The 16,574-nt window shown below is 38.0% G+C and overlaps 1 long non-coding RNA gene across 2 annotated transcripts in view; it reads right to left on the bottom strand.

Moving 5' to 3' along the window:
• Nucleotides 1-12,435, bottom strand: part of LOC309871098 — a 188,847-nt gene extending 176,412 nt beyond the window's left edge. For both annotated transcript variants that reach the window (XR_014315031.1, XR_014315032.1), the window contains exon 1: nt 12,309-12,435. This is a non-coding gene — a long non-coding RNA (uncharacterized lncRNA). The remainder of the gene's footprint in view (nt 1-12,308) is intronic.
• Between the last annotated feature and the right edge of the window lie 4,139 nt (nt 12,436-16,574).

The following is a 16,574-nucleotide window of genomic DNA, read 5'->3' on the forward strand; positions in this document are numbered from 1 at the left end:
GGACTTGATGCATGCTCAGGAAAGATCTGTGAAAAGCCTAAGCTGCCATCTTTGCCTGATCTCTAAGCTTGGTGCAAGCAGGAAACTAAGGCTAAGGCAGAGTTGTAAATGGTCTGCCTAAGTAATACTGCCTCGAGGCAGAGAAAATCTGCAAAAAGTGGGAGTTTTTTTTAAGCTTCTAGTATTCAAGAAATCTCTTTCAAAATACTAGCAGAAAACAAGCTAAAGGAACAGAACTTTTAGTGACCACTCATGGAAAGAAATAGAAACTTTGCAGAAGTAGACTGGAAAAGTCACTAATTAAATGGATGACTCCAGAGCGAATATATTTAATGGTGAAAGACTGGAAGGCTCCTGCCCTGACAAGGATTCCCACTGTTATTAACCACTGCTAGTTAACATTGTACTGGAAATTCTAGCCATCGAAAATTACTTTTGAAGTACATGGAAGTTTAAAAGTTGAGAAGGACTTCTTGGGTGATGCATCTATTACATTTGGGAGGTGGGTTTACTGTGAGCTATTCATCAAGCCATGCATTTGTGATTTGTGCATTTTTGTATCTATACTTTAATAAAAAAGTTAAGCCATATACCACTGAATAAAAAATTAAAGTTGCCATTGTGAGAGATTGTATTTTGGTTCTAATGTTACTTTTTCCTTATCTTTGGATTAAATAATAAATCTACTTTTAATGGAATGTAATATTTTGGTTCTAATGTTACTTTTTCCTTATCTTTGGATTAAATAATAAATCTACTTTTAATGGAATGTAATAAAAATATATAAAAGCATATATTAAGCTTCCAGTAAATGAACAGTAAATGCTTTTTACAGCAGTTATTTTTCAGTGGAGAACTTGTGATATGGCATTTCTGATTTAAGCAATAAAAATCTCACTGGAGGTGCTGATAGAAACTAGAGGAAGGATCTGATCTGATGATTTTACATTATTAGCCTGGCTGTTTCTTCGTTTTTTCATTCCTTTATAATTCTGTGAACATTATGATGGAGAAATGACTCTTTATTTCCCGAAAGATGGCTTAAAAATCATTATTTATTCATTCATGTATGTTGATTTTTTTTTCTTAGTATTAATATTTGAGACTTTGAATGTGTGGAGAAGAACTCTTACTATTTGTACTTTGATTAATGCTAAATTCATTAAATTTTGTCTTTTTGGCATCACCCTTGACATTTTATTTTTATTTTTATTTTTCTTCAGCCTTGACATTTTATAAAGCATTTCTGTTTTCTGTCAATAGCATCATAAATCCAGAAGCATTCTGATATTTTCTCGGCTAGCCCATGGAATCAGGTGTTTTCTGATGTTCCCACTGATTTTCCCAGTTCCATATATTATGTTGCTTAACCCTACTTTTTTAGAATGAGGCTTCATCAGCTACTAAGGCTCTCTTCTACCCTGGTAATTTACAAAAAGGAGATCAAAGGAAGCCAGGTTGGAGGAATACAGATTCTTGCCACTGTGACATGGAGGACAGGTCAGTGGAGGTCATGCAACAGCTGAACTCTATCTTGGGCAGCATCACAAGAGTGGGATGTGAATGGTGCCTCCCAGACTCAGAGCTGTGCTCATTCTGTACAAGCAGTCACTTTGATGTAAACAGTGGGAATATACTGATAGTGAGATTAGCAGTTGGTTATTTCAATAGGTAAGAAACCCCAGGGTAATTTGGCCAAGGTCTGTACAAACCAACCATTTCCTAATAGTGCCACACAAATCACTTGCAGTGTTAGCCCACTGTAATTATGGGTCCTGGATAGTAATACGAATATACAGTAATGTGAATGTAATGTGAATACACAGTGTTTTAGTTTGCTGGGGCTGTCATGATGAAGTACTACAGACATGGTGGGTTAAACAACAGAAACTTATTTTCTTCAGCTCTGGAGGTTAGAAGTCCAAGATCAAGGTGTCAGTAGGGCTGCTATATTCTGGAGCCTCTCTCTTTGGCTTGCAGATGTCTACCTTCTCTCTGTGTTGCCATCTTTGTCTGTCTGTGTACTAATTTCCTCTTGTTGTAAGGACACCAGGCAGATTGGTTTAGGGCCTATGCTAATGATCCTATTTTAACTTTATCTCTTTAAAAACCCTATCTCCAAATATGGCTATATTCTGAGGTACTAGGGTTTAGGACTTCAACATAGGAATTTTGGAAGGACACAATTCAGTCCCTAACACTGGAGTAGTTTCTTATCTTGGTCAGGTGCATTGACTTGCAACCAATATATTATATGTAACAGCATCACATTCTCAAGTCCATGTTCAAAATGGAAATAGTTTAGCAGGTCTCTCTGAGGTGATCATGGGTGTGAAATATAAAAAAGAAATGGAAGCATATGATAATACTCATAACTTCTTTGTAAAAGGGGTATTAACATTTTAGCAGAATTTTGTAGGTAGATACATATTAATAAGACTACATATTTGCAGAAGTACTGTAAAAGCTGGTTTTAAAATATCAGTGTTACTAAAGCACTGCTTTGCCCCTTTCTCCTTTGTTCAGTAATACTAGAACATATGCAAATGTAGGAGGATATTAGAAATTAATGGCCCTCCTAGTCAAAGTGAATAGATTTGAACTCATCCTATTTACCATCAAATCTGTTCCTTCTTTAGTATGACCTCTGTCTTTTAATGATAATACCAGTTAGCTGTCACCCAAAGTGTACGGTCTTTGACTTTCTCCTTCTCTTTCTTCTTATTCTAATGTGACAGCTGGAGTCAAACAGATCTGCTTTCAAAATCTAGGTTTGCCATTTATTCTCTGTGTCCCTGACATGTTATTTATCCTCTTGTTTTACCTGGGTTTCCACATCTGCAAAATATGGGACAGTAACAGTCCTCATTTCATGGAATTATTGATAGAGTCAAATGGTAATATGGATATATAGTAAATATTAATAATCATTGCTATTATTGCCAAGTACCCCTGATTCTATCTCTAAATTTTCTCTAATAGTTGCACAAATGGTAATATATAGTAAATATTAATAATCATTGCTATTATTGCCAAGTACCCCTGATTCTATCTCTAAATTTTCTCTAATAGTTGCACATTTCTCCACATTCATATTGTTCCTGTCCTGATTAAGGACTGGTCTTCTTGCTGCCCTGGGCTCTTGGAAATCTAATGCAATTCTACTCTTTTCACTCACTTTTATTCCTTATCTTACCCTGTTCCCTTTATAAACCTCCAATGATTCCAAATTATCCAGAAAATGAGGTTGAATTGTCTTGAGTTGGCTTTTTAGGCCTTTAAAATTTTAGATCAATGTTCCTTTTTGATTCTCTTTGGTCTCAGCCTGCTCTTTACCTGTTGTGTTGTCTTCAATCAGTCACTAGACTTGGCAGTGAGGATGCCTACTCCCAGGGTTTATTTTGAAGATTATTTAGTTTAATTTCTATTGTAAGGACCTATTTAGCCAGAGGCTTCCATCAAGATTAAAACAATAACGTTGTTTAACCCTTAAACTATCCCAGGGGACTGAATTAAAAACAAGTCTCAGAAACCAGGTAACAAAGCCCAGATACAAGGGTGGGTCAGGCCAAGTGGAGACATCCCATCAGTGCAGGGTTGCCTACTGTCTCCCTAGCTACCAAGGAGTATGGACCCCACCCTTTGAAAGTCTTTTTGGGCGCCAATTCTAACCAAGGTGATAGGCTGGGTCAAATGTCTACTCTAGGGTAAACTGTAATTCAATTGGTCACCTAGCATCACTGTGCAGCTTTCTCTGTGTTTTATAATTTCATTGGCCACCTGTGCATGGCCAGGCCCAGCCGCATGGCCTTTGCCCTTAAAAGCTAGCCTGTGAAACAGAGAAGGATTGCCCTCTCTGTAAGAGGTGTGGCCCTGGCCGGTCAGTTTGATTCTTGATGCTTGGCGCGAAATAAAGCTTTGCTTGACCTTCGCTTTATATTAGTCTCGCTCCTTTAATCACGGACCCGTTTTTTTGAGGGGGGGCACATAATACTATAAGTTCTGGTTTTGAGAGCTCCATTAACCAGCAGAGTGACTTCGGGAAAATCAATGAACTTCCCTGTGCTTAATTTTGCTAATCTGTTCTAAAACTTCAGTGTGCATAAAGAATCATCCAGTAAACTTGTGAAAAATGGAGATTCTAGCCCTTATTTAAGGGTTTTTGAAGTTTCTAAAGTCTTTTAAAGTTAAGGTAGAATATACAGTAATTGTACAGAGTACACTAAGAGGTGCACATCTTGACTTAGGTGTGTAATCTTGTATGAAAACCATCCAAGTCAAGATATACAGTATTTCCAAGCACCCTAGACATTTCTTCCCATAACTTCCTAGTCTATGTCTCTTCTATACATAGCACTACTTTCATTTCTGTCAAGACTCCATTTTAACAATCTAAATTACGTGATTTTTGGTGTTCCTTTTAGATCTGGCTTTATCTCATTCTAAATTTCTAATTCAAATGGAGAAGTAATTTGAGTCTGTTCACATTGGTATCCCCAATTTAGATATTTAGAAATGTTTCCGCAGCCCCTGCCCTCACCTCTGTAGGTAACAAAGGAACCCCCTCTCCTTTGATTTTCCATCTCCCCAAACCTTCATATTCTTTCTTAATCTTCAGCTTTCTAGTGGTTCCTTCTTAAGCTAGGTTAGAAATACAAAATATTAGAGTTAGAGGTCAGGTGTTCCAAACCCCATCTCTTAAGGCAATTTCTTCTGCAGCATCCCTGGCAAATGGTTTTTTACTTCTGCCTGAAAGCTTCTAGTGCTGAGACATGATTATATCACATTATTGGTTATTTTTCTTTGTTAGAAAAGGCATTCATATGTCGAGCTTGATACATTTGATCACAGTTACACCCTTTAGAATAATGAAGATTATTTGCTCTTCTTTTCCTGTGGGAGCCTTTCAAATATCTAAAGCAGTTGCCATATACACCCTGAGATTTTTCTTTGGTAGTTGGAATCAAGACTCCCAACACCTTACTGGATCCTGCCATAACTTTCAAAAACCAATGAGGTTGAAGGCTACTATGCAGTTAAAAATCACAATAACCTACCAGGAGAGAAATTACATTATGCTGTAACACAACGGTTGAAGCAATAATGTGTAGGTTCTACCCTACTAGGACATATAGAAGAGCACATATCTCTTCCCTTACTTCAAAACCAACTTCAAGGACATGCAACTTATGCAGCATCTCTGGTCTCATGCCTAGATGGTCCCCATGCTTGGTTTGTGTTCTGCTATTGCTATCTTAAAGTTCTCAACATATTTTAGAAAAAGGGCCTGGCATTTCATTTTGCAATGTGTCTCACACATTGAACAGCCAGTTCTACCTTTCTGGTTGTATTGCATTTGTTAATGCCCTACATATTTTGATTTTTCTTTTTTTTAATAATGCTTCCTATAAGTGCCATTAAGGGTATATTATATTTTATCGTCCTTTTTACGTATTTCAAAAAGCTTTCCTTAGAGCAGTGAAGATAGGTTCAATATAATAATCACACTCATGTTATAGATGCACAACCTAGGGTTTAAAAAAAATTAAGTGAATTACCAAGTTTTTATAGCTTATTAGTAAGAAATCTAGGACAGAACTAGGTCTCCTGACTTGAGCATCCTTTGGATAGGCCGTCTTCTCCTGGGATAGTGTTATATTCCAGATTTCCAGGGTTTGAGTTGGACACTCTAATCTTACTAATTTTCCAGGTTCTTAGAGTTCCCTTTTTAGTTCACTCTCTCAGCATCATGCTTCCACTTGACACTGTGTATTGCTGACTCATATTTAGTCTAGAGTTCCATTTGCTCCTCAGGTCATTTACCCATAATTGCCTAGTTCTTTCTTATCTAATAATTGAAGCTTATTTTTCTACCCTAAGTGATTTACCCTGAGCTTGCATTTTTTTTAAAAGTAATCTCAGGTTAATTTTGAGAGAATTCCAATGCAATCTCATTTTTTCCTCCCTCAATTATAATTCTGATCTATAGCTAATCTCCAGATCATTAAGGATGTTTCAGTAATTGGAAAGAAATCGCCATTTTTTTTTCCCATTAAGTGCTCATCTAACTTGTGAAGGGAAGTTAAACTAACTTAAGCTGTTGAGACTTGCCTTATTTGACCAAAAAGAAATCCAAAGCAATTCTATGAAAATGTAGCTTCATTTGCAATTATATTAGTCAGGGGAAAGGAAATGGAGAGTATAATGTAACAAGGTTATAATGACTATCTTAATATGGCAAGGTTGATAGTGGCATGAAGCCTCAACATTGTTGTTACGTCTGTATCTTCCACAGACTGGTCTCTCAGCATTGTGGGCTGTCCAGCTCCAGTAACACTGTCCAGTTGGTGTCCCTGTCTTCTGGTGACAATTCTGACTCAGGCTCTGCTTCCTGGAGAGCCCAAGCTAAAATACACATTTTCATATGTAGTGCTTATACCAGAGGTAGTCTACCAGCATTATTAACTAATTTCTGGAGGATAAAAATAAAAGGAATTGAGATTATTTAATTGTCCTTACATCTGTAACACTGCCAGCTAAGGGAGACTACCACTTTAAGCAAGTAGTACCGTCCTAGAAATAAACTGAACCAGTAATTTCTATCCCAGTCAATGACACCCCACCATCTTCTTCACTGAACAGTTAGAAACCTGGGCACTCCCCTTGTTCACTCCTTTCCCTTTCCCCCCACATCCAATCAAATAAGCCCTGTGGCTTCTATCTCCACATACATCCCAAAGGACTCCTACTCCTCATTCACAGCTACACCTACACAATACTCACTACACTCATGGGCCATACACTACATTTACCCATCAAAGCTCATCAGCCCTGCTTCTCACCTGGTCTCTGCAATAAACTGGTCTCCGTTGGCACCTTTATAAGCCATGCTCCACATAGCGATGAGATTGGATTTTTAATAATGCAAATCATTCCTCTGATTATAATTTCACCCTAGTTCTGCATCTCTTTATTCTGTTCTTCTTTTATAAAAACAGCACTTAATACCATCTATATACTTTCCTCTCCTATTTATGCTCTTCTTTCTTTCAATCCTCAACCTAGAATGAACAGAGCAGCTTCCTGTTTGCGTGATCATTTATCTTCCTACGCTTAGCAGTGCTAGCACCCAGTAGGTTGCTCACAAATTATTCACTGAATAAATAAATGAACCTGCAAGCCAGGGCTGAAATACAGCCGACCTCCTTTTATTTTAGACCGTTCTCCCCCAATACCCCAGTGCTAACCCCAAGACTTAGCAAACTCTGGCTCCCTTAGTGTGGGCCTTCAGGACTTGCACCTCCTCTGCTTATCCCTTTGGCTTAGCTATAGCCAGAGACCTCACTTGGAATAAGGTCTGGCTTCCCATCCTTTCCCTATGCCTCTTCTGCAATGTTTCTTCAGCTCTACAATTATCCCTCCTATCTGATTTCAGCCTCTAACTAGTCTTGCCTTCTTGTCTTTCCTTTGCCTATTTCCAAAGTTGACTAGGTCGCTATTCCCAGCTTCCCCTGCTCCTGCTCCCTCCCTGAGCCAATACTTGCAAATCATCATCTACCCTTTAAACCCTGTAGGGTTCAGTGGATCCCAGGTGGAAAATGCTTGGAGCTACTAGGCCAGATGAGTGCCTCTGTCTGATCACATAACATATTCAGGATAAATGTTTCCTCCAAGCTGAGATTTTCAAGTCCTCACTGCTTAAAAATAAGCACTTGTTTTATAAAAATAGTTTGCATATTTGTGCTCACTGAGTCCACCTATGAATCTATGATGAGAATACCGCTGCTTGGCCTCCGGAGAAAAATTGAGCTGTATCTGAATTATTCCCAACTGTTCTCTGATCTTAAAACTTAGCCGTTCACTTAGAAGTCAAAAAAGATTGCAATAAGCAGCTGGCAAAACAATCCTAATGGCAGAGATGGGATGTTGAGCACAACTTTGGCTGGCATTTTCAGGATTTTTAAATGCTTGGCTGCAACTGTCACTTCCATAAGGATTTCATGAAGATTAATAATGTAAGAAAAAGGCCATATTTTAAGTAACTGAACACAGTAACTTAGGACTTTTTCTGGCAAAATAGAGAAGAAATCCGTCTCTCTGTATATTCATCCCTATTTTTATTTTTTTCTTCTTCTTAAAAAATCTGCATTCTGTTTTTTGTCAAGTACATCTCGATAAATTTGCATTTCTATTACCATTAGATCATGGTGGTAATAATAATATATACACATAGGCGTACGTGCATATATGCACATATATGTTTATGCATGAGTGTAATATTTTGTAGGGTTATTTGATAATAACAATGTGAATAAATGAACTGGACTAGTAAATGTATTATAGGAGGTACTCAATAAACATTAGCCACTGTTTTTATGATTATATTATCACTTCTATAAATAATTAATACAGGAAAGTTGGCTTCCAGCATGACAGTGTGGGGACCTCCACTGTCCTGCTCCCCAGTGAAACTGGTAAAAAGTATAAAAAGCCAACTATTTAAAAGCCTCCGTACAATGGTCCTAAGGGTGAAAGGCAAATAAGCATCAATTCAAAACAATTTGTGAAAGGTCAGTAAGAGAGGTAGTAGTCTATAGTCTTTCAATCAACAAATCCCTCCCAGCTCAGCAAGGCAAATAATGCTGCGCTCTGGATTACTACAGCCAAGAACACAGGGCTCCCACTCCCCTAGCACCCAGAAAGACCACTTTTAAAAAAATAATAATTAACCAAGTGCAAGATCACAAGTAGGCAGAAAGGTTCGCAGAGATGAGCAGAGAGCCGGATGTGGGGCTTGATCCCAGGACCCTAAGACCATGACCTGAGCTGAAGGCAGAGGCTTAAACCAGTTGCTAATTATTTTTTAAAACCAAAGACTATTTCCCTTTTTTCCATCCTCAGGATCGGAGATGAGTTGACATTGATGGCCTTCCCTTCCTAAAGAGTGTCTAGGTGTGTTATGTGTATGCGTTCACATGAGCACAGACAGACCCCGGAGCTCACAGCAGTATTATTGGTACGTAGTAGCAGTATGCTGGCGTTTACTCCCACTTCAACGATCTTCACATTAAGCATCCCCATTCTACCACGTGCTTGATAATGTTTCCCAAACACTACTGTTTGCAGTTAAAATCCTTTGCATTTTACTCTTGCTTCCAGATCCCTGTGTCTCTGCTTCAATCTGGAACGCACACTGGGGACTCTTTCATTGGGGGCGCCTCCCTCTTCAAGCCTTTGGATGGTTTCTTTTTCACACCGCACGGAGCTAATTTTGTCATTAACATTTCAGGGAACACGCAGTGGCATTTTAAATGAAATACAAATGAGAAAACTCTGCTGTTCTTAGTTACACATTTCTCCCAAATTTGAAAAGAAATCACTGTCAAATTAGCCGAGTCATATTTATCCTTTTTAAACGGCATTGGTTGTTGTCATTATTCTGCCAAACTCTCTTTTTCTAGCCCTTTAGATAGAAATTATGCCTCTTTTGGAGCAACAGTGGGGTGAAAACTGAAGTATGATATATTCAGAGAAAAAAAAAATTCCATGAGGCAAAAAGAGAGCTGCTTCCCTTAGCACTTGGCACACACTTCTGCTTTGTCGGCTCTTGTCGATGTGAACGTGTGCATCCATGTTGCACCGACCCATTTCTGGAACATAGTAATCAGTCAATCAATCAATATAAGTTGATTCGTCAGCTGATTGATGAAGAAACCCTTCCTTTAACTGGAATTACAGATGAAGATTATGCTCTTAATTTTTAAAAGCTAACATTTTATTGATTTTTTTACAGTGTGCCAACCACTCTGATAAGTACATGAAATGTATTATCTCACTCAGTTCTTTTCCCTGTTCAGCAGTTCCATGAGGTGGTGACCATTTCTACAGCTAACAGATCAGAAATGATGCACACACTGGAATATGTTAAGAAGTAGGTAAGTTTCCACATTGAGTATTAAATCCATTAAGTATTAATTAATTTTGTTTTAATTAATGGAATACATGGGAACATATGTTTTATTTCAGCAGACAAACCTTCACAGCATAAAATTAACCAGCAATTATTAAGCATTTATACCGTGCCAGGCACTATGATGTGATTTACATAATTATTTCATTTACTTTTAATAATTGTCTTATGTGGGAGATATATTATTAATGTTCTTCTTGCATGGAAGAGAAAGATGAAGCTAGAAATGTTGAGGGGACAGACTTAAGAACAGAAAAATAATAATGGAGTTAGGCTTTGCAATCAGGACTGAATGTTTACCCCACGTGGAAAGATACTTCAAAATCACTGCATAGCTCCCTAGGAGTCAACCACACTGGCAAAAGTTACCATCTCCCTGCCAGCAATCTCCTTTGAACTCACTTTCTTTTCTGGTTGAGGAAAGAGCCAGGGAGTTGTCACCAGAACTATGGCCTCTGGGTTTATAGGACAATGGAGCAAATGTCTTCTAGGGAGAATTATTTTAAACATAGCTTTGTATCCTGTTTTATTTTTCACTTAACATTATAATGTAAATGTTTCCTAATGTTATTAAAGACGCTTAATAAGCATAATTTTAAATGGTTGCTTGATTTTTAAAATCAGGTGATTGTAATGTAATTTAATTATCCATTTTCTTGTTACTATTATTTCCTTTTTCTGTCATTTTATATACTGCTGTAATAAGCATCTCTTTACACAGAGATTTCCCCCACACCCTGATTTAAGCATAATGCATACTGAAATTACCTCTAAGTGAATTTGGGGGCTTGGATATTTTAAGTCTCTTGATGTGCATTGCAAAATTGCCTTCTAAAAGTCCTGTTCCAATTTATACTACCCCAACAGGCTCACAGTACCTTCGTATTAGGTATATAATTAAAATAAGAGAAACCTTTGCTAATTTTATGGGTGAAAAACTCCATCACATTATTATAATTTCTGTTTGATTAATTATAAAGTGAAGTATTTTTCTAATATTTACCAGGCACAGAATATCCTTATTTGACAAATTTTATTTTTTGCTAAAGTGCAATTTTACTTCTTTGTTTGTATTCCTTATCAAGGAATTCAAACTTCTGCTTTGATTATGGTAAATATTTTCCAGTTGTTGCCTCTGCCTGGAGCAGAAACAGAAGGAGATACATTGCTGAAAGCAAGGGAGCCAAGGAGCCCTTCAACAAAGGAGTGAGCAGTTTGCAGTGCTACAGAGAGACCCAGTAAGGTAAGATTTAGCTCCTATCTGATGTGGGAAACAAAGGCAGAAGAGGAATTATTAAATTTTCTTACTACCTACAGCCCATTGATTAAGTCCTTGAAAGAGGCATAATGACTTTCCTCTAGGGACTCAACTGCCTTAATGTTAATACTTTGCTAAGGGCAAAAGGCAACCTTAGCCCAACCCCCAGGATCCTGCAAGTTTACTTAAGCATATAAAAATTCCTTTAGAAATTTCCTTTATCTCTAACTCCTCCAAGAGACATGTTGGTAATCATCCCCTAAGCATTTGGCCCACCAACATACATCTGAAGAGTCTCATGACTAAGGTTTTATTAAATGGTAATAAATGACCCTTTCCCAACAATAGCTAGCCCCCTCAGGGTCCTGGAAACCTTCTTCCAAAATCCCTTAGAGACTTACAACGCTGTCTCTAACCAACCCCCAACTTGAAAGTATATAATGGACCATTCTTCATGACCCCCAGTGCAGCTCTTTCTGCCCACAGGTCCTGTCCCCATACTTTAATAAAATCACCTTTTTTGCACCAAAGATTTCTCAAGAATTCTTTCTTGGCTGTTGGCTTTGAACCCTAATGTCTTTCCTACACCAGTATCCATTTTTTCTCCACACACTGTAATGAATGGTCATAAAGATTATATATTGCTTTAGACCAGGTGGGCACTAATTTACTCTTGTTCATTAAAAGGAAAGTGGTATATCACATTAAAAAAAACCCAAAAAACTAATCTACCTCGTAGTGGTTAACAAATAAATGAAAGTGTCACATATTTGATAGCATGGTGGCAAGAACTTCAGTCCCTGCTCACCTCCATCATCTTACAGAATAGGAAACTGAGGTTTCTGAGAGACAAGTAGTGACTCTGGTCCAAATCACATAGACTAAAACCAGGTTTTCAGTTTCAAGTCTCTGCAAATATACCATGCTCTCTCTCTTGCTCAAAACAGTTCAAATGGAAATATTTTCTGATTAAAATAAAAATAATAATAAGAATGTTGAATCTGGTACATTAGAATTCTTAAGAGAAACAGAACCAACAGAATGTATGTGTGGATATATATATTTAAGGAATTGTCTTACACAATCATGGAGGCTTGGTAGATCCACAATTTGTAGGTTAGGCAGCCTGTGAAGAGTTGCAGTTTGAGTCCAAAAACTGTCTGCAGGCAGAATTCCTTCTTGCTCAGGGGAGGTCAATCTTTGTTCTAAGGCCTTCAACTGCTTGCATGAAGCAGAACCTCTCACATTATGGAGGGGAATCTGCTTGACTCAAAGTCCACCAGTTTAAATGTTAATCACAACTTCAAAAACCTTCACGGAAATACCCCTAATAGAAAAAGCTAGGTGCCAACAGAAAGTTAACCATCACATGTGGTAAGAAGGTTAATCAGAATGCAACTGATCTTAAGATTTTTGATAACTGAGGTTTTATTTGCAATGGGATTTATCTCATTGAGACATATAACAGTTTTCTCAGTCCTACTCCACTTAAAAAAATATATATATATACATATATTTTTTTAAAGAATTTATTTATTTATTTGACAGGCAGAGATCACAAGTAGGCAGAGAGGTGTGCAGAGAGAGGAAGGGAAGCAGGCTCCCTGCTGAACAGAGAGCCCAACGCAGGGCTCAATCCCAGAACCCTGAAATCATGACCTGAACTGAAGGCAGAGGCTTTAACCCACTGAGCCACCCAGGCGCCCCTAAAAAATAGTTTTGAAAATATTCACTATCCTTCTTCCAAACATTTTGATCTTGCCTGTGACCAAGCTAGGAGGTGTAGACTATGTGGAAGGAGGGGGATGTTTTTTGCACTGAGTTCTTAGGAACTTAGTTTCTGTAGAAATGTAATGATGTTACTGTTCTCTATTCCCCTGGGGCTTTTGTACCTTTTCATTTTGAGTTCAGCAGCCACAATGAAGTTAAGATGATGGATGTGAAATGGAAATTTTCTGGTTCAGATACAATTATACCCTTTTCAGTGGCTTATTTTTTAATTTTAGTAAATATTCATTTAGCAGCCTCAGGTAGTAGAACTAATGATTACAATTTTGCCTCAAACAAAGAAGGAGACAAATACTGTAATTATATAAAGTACAAATCAAATCACCTAATTAAATAGAGAAAGAAAATCTGCAATAATTACTGGGTATAGGCCAGTTAATAATGCACAGAAAAAGGACCCATAATCTTAAGAAATATACCAATGCCTGATTTATCAAAAGGCAAATGTAATAAACAAGGACATTTTAACTTAAAATAATATAAGCTTCATGTATAATAAATTAACTCAAATGACTCATCAGGTGTCAGACTATCGATTTTCCTGTTTATATTTCTTCAGAGAATTAAAAAATACTTAAATTATGTGTTCTGGGTGCAAAGAAAATTAATACTTAATTGTGAAAATTTAAATACTACTTTGTTATATTCAAACTCCAGGAAGCCTCTGTGATTATTGCCAGCCGATGAAAGCAACATTATGTCCAAATGCTCAGCTCTTAGACATTTGGTTTCTTCTAGTTTCTTTGGCACCATGTTTGACTTATATGGTTTGCCATCAATGCTCAAGTTATTTTCCATAAGGGCTGACTCTGTCCTGCCAAAGAAGACTCTACAGCTATCAGAAATAGATATTGTGCCTTCCATCTTTACTGTCTCTTTCCATTACTACACCAGTTACTTAAAGCAGTAGTCAATCAATACCCGTGTGTGTGTGTGTGTGTGTGTGTGTGTGTGTTCCTATACATGTAAGTATCATACTCTGCCTCTTTCCAGAAAAGACTGGAAAGTTTCACACCAGAATGTTGTTGGAAGCATTTCAGAGCCTGCTTCATGGCATTATACAATGCACTAACCAGAGTGGATTTTACCACATCTCAATATTTTTCCCAAAAAATTTTTTAAAAGATTTTATTTATTTGACACAGAGAGAGAGTGAGTGAGTACAGGCAGGGGGAGTGGCAGGCAGAGGGAGAGGGAGAAGCAGACTCCCCACTGAGCAGGAGGATGTCCTGATCGCAGGACCCTAAGATTATGACATGAGTTGAGGCAGATGCTTAACCAACTGAGACAACCAGGTGCCCTAGTTACAAAATCTTGCTGAAGATATGACAACTATCAAGATCCCTTAGTCAAATAAAGCTCTGTATTAGTAACTCAGATTACATTCCAAATTTCCCAATGCCTTTTCATCTTAATCTCCTTAAACTGTTAAAGAGAATTTCCATTCAGAATTTTCACCTTTTCACACTCTCCACAGCAGGGGAGTTCAGGATTTCCATTATCCTGAAGAAGATGGTCAAATCCAAACAAAATGTTCCCTAATTACTTTCCACCTCAGAATACCGAAGTGTTTTGGCTTGATCCTATGGCCTCCAAGTTTTCCCCAGATCTTGCTCTCCAAAGACATGATCTATCTTTAGTCCATCCTTCTTCATCCATAACCTTACTTAGGTCGTTCCCATCCTAAATCGGTTCTAAAGCATCATGTATCACTTCCTCCTCCTTTTTCTGTATTGGTTACAAGTCTTCTACAACTTATGTTTTCTTTACTTTCTTAGCTACCCCCTATTTCGGTGTACATCTCATAATTTTTTCTTAAGTTGTCCTTGCAACACTTAAATTGTCCTTGCAATACCTTCTAAATGAATCAAAATAAGAACCAAATCAAGTGATTATTTTCCAGTTCTCAGTGACATTACAGGCTATTTTGAATGTCCCTACTTAAAATGTATTCTTTCTAGGTTTTCCTAAAAACAATCTTCTGGAGGGCTTCTTACTCTCTCTAACATCACCTGCTTCCTTCATCGGCTCTCTCTAACATCACCTGCTTCCTTCATCGGCTCTTCATTCAATTTTGTAGCCCAGTGGGAAGAACATCAGTTTTACAGGTTTTACTAGGATTGAACCTCAATCCTAATTTCTTCATAACTTATTTCTTCTCCTGGAGATTGCTTATTCTCCATGGTTCTCAGCTTTTACAGTTGTAAAATGGGGGTGGGGTAGTCCACACAACTGGACTACCACCACACAGTTCTAACTGTGCTCTAGAGAGTCTTAAGAATGCCTTTCTTAAGGTGCTTGGGTGGTTCAGTCAGTTGAGTGTCCAACTCTTGATTTCAGCTCAGGTCATGACCTCAGGGTTGTGAGATTGAGCCCTGCATCAAGCTCTGTACTCGCTTCCAGGCTACTTGTCCCTCTCCCTCTGCTTGTACACACACACTCTCTCTCAAATAAATAAAATCCACAAAAAAAGGAGGAGGAGGAGGAGAGAGCGGGGAGGAGAAGAATCCTTTTCTTATTTCTCAGCCACCACATGATTCCTGCCTTCATTTCAGCAACAAAAGACACATTCTAACCTGGCTTACATATTGGGCATCTGTAATAGATTTCCATCTCTAGGGAAAGATGAGACTGGAAATGTACGTACTTTGGACAAGTGAGTCCATGACTGTTAGCCTACAAAAGTTGATAGAGACTATTTCCTAAGATAAAGTTTGATGAGGGAAGAGATGCCATGAAAGGGCATAAAACGGATGTTGGGCATGCCATCTATTGGGGTGGTATTCAATATGGTAATTCAGGGTGGTGCAGGGGTGGGAGGTGGAGGTGGCATCTGAACAAGTAAAAGCACTTTCCTATCCAAGTCCTAGCATTCATCTCTAAGATGATATTTTGTTCTAAATGTAAAAATTCAGCATTTATTTTCTGGAGTTGATGTGAGAATTATGTAAGATAATATTTTTAAAGCATTTAGCACAGCACTTGGCACACAGCCAGCAATTAATACATTTATTTGTTTTAAGTACTTTCTCTGAGACATTAAGTGAGGAAATGGCAACTTGCGCTTTCCATACAGTGGCTCAACCACATGCTGCTCCAGTATATTAGTAGTCTGATTTCTGCTACTCATTTTGCAAAACTGAGACTAGAAAAATGGTTCTATAACCAGGAAGGGCCACCAGGAGAGGCATTTAAAATTATCTAGCTATGAGAACTACTCTCTTATGTTTCAAAGAGCGAAAAGGGGGGAAAAAAGGCACTGTGGTTCCATTAGAGTTCCGCCCTTAGAAAGATGGAAGGGTTAGAGGTTCTCTGAAAGCAGGGCATCTGAACTTTGGAAGCCTGTCTACAAAGTTTCTATTGGAAAAGCCACAAAGATTGCATTTCCCCCACTCTAGAGGGACACATCCTCCCTGCAGTAAAATTCTTTGTTTTATATCACATCATGCTGGGCTGGGAAGATAATACTTGTGATTGCTCCTATATTTATTTTCCCTGCAAACTGCTGCCAGGACACCCTAGTTCTGTGCAGTGAATCATTATTTTGTCACATCACGA

This window comes from Mustela nivalis (assembly GCF_964662115.1).
Source record: "Mustela nivalis genome assembly, chromosome: 8".
Classification (NCBI taxonomy): Eukaryota; Metazoa; Chordata; class Mammalia; order Carnivora; family Mustelidae; genus Mustela; species Mustela nivalis.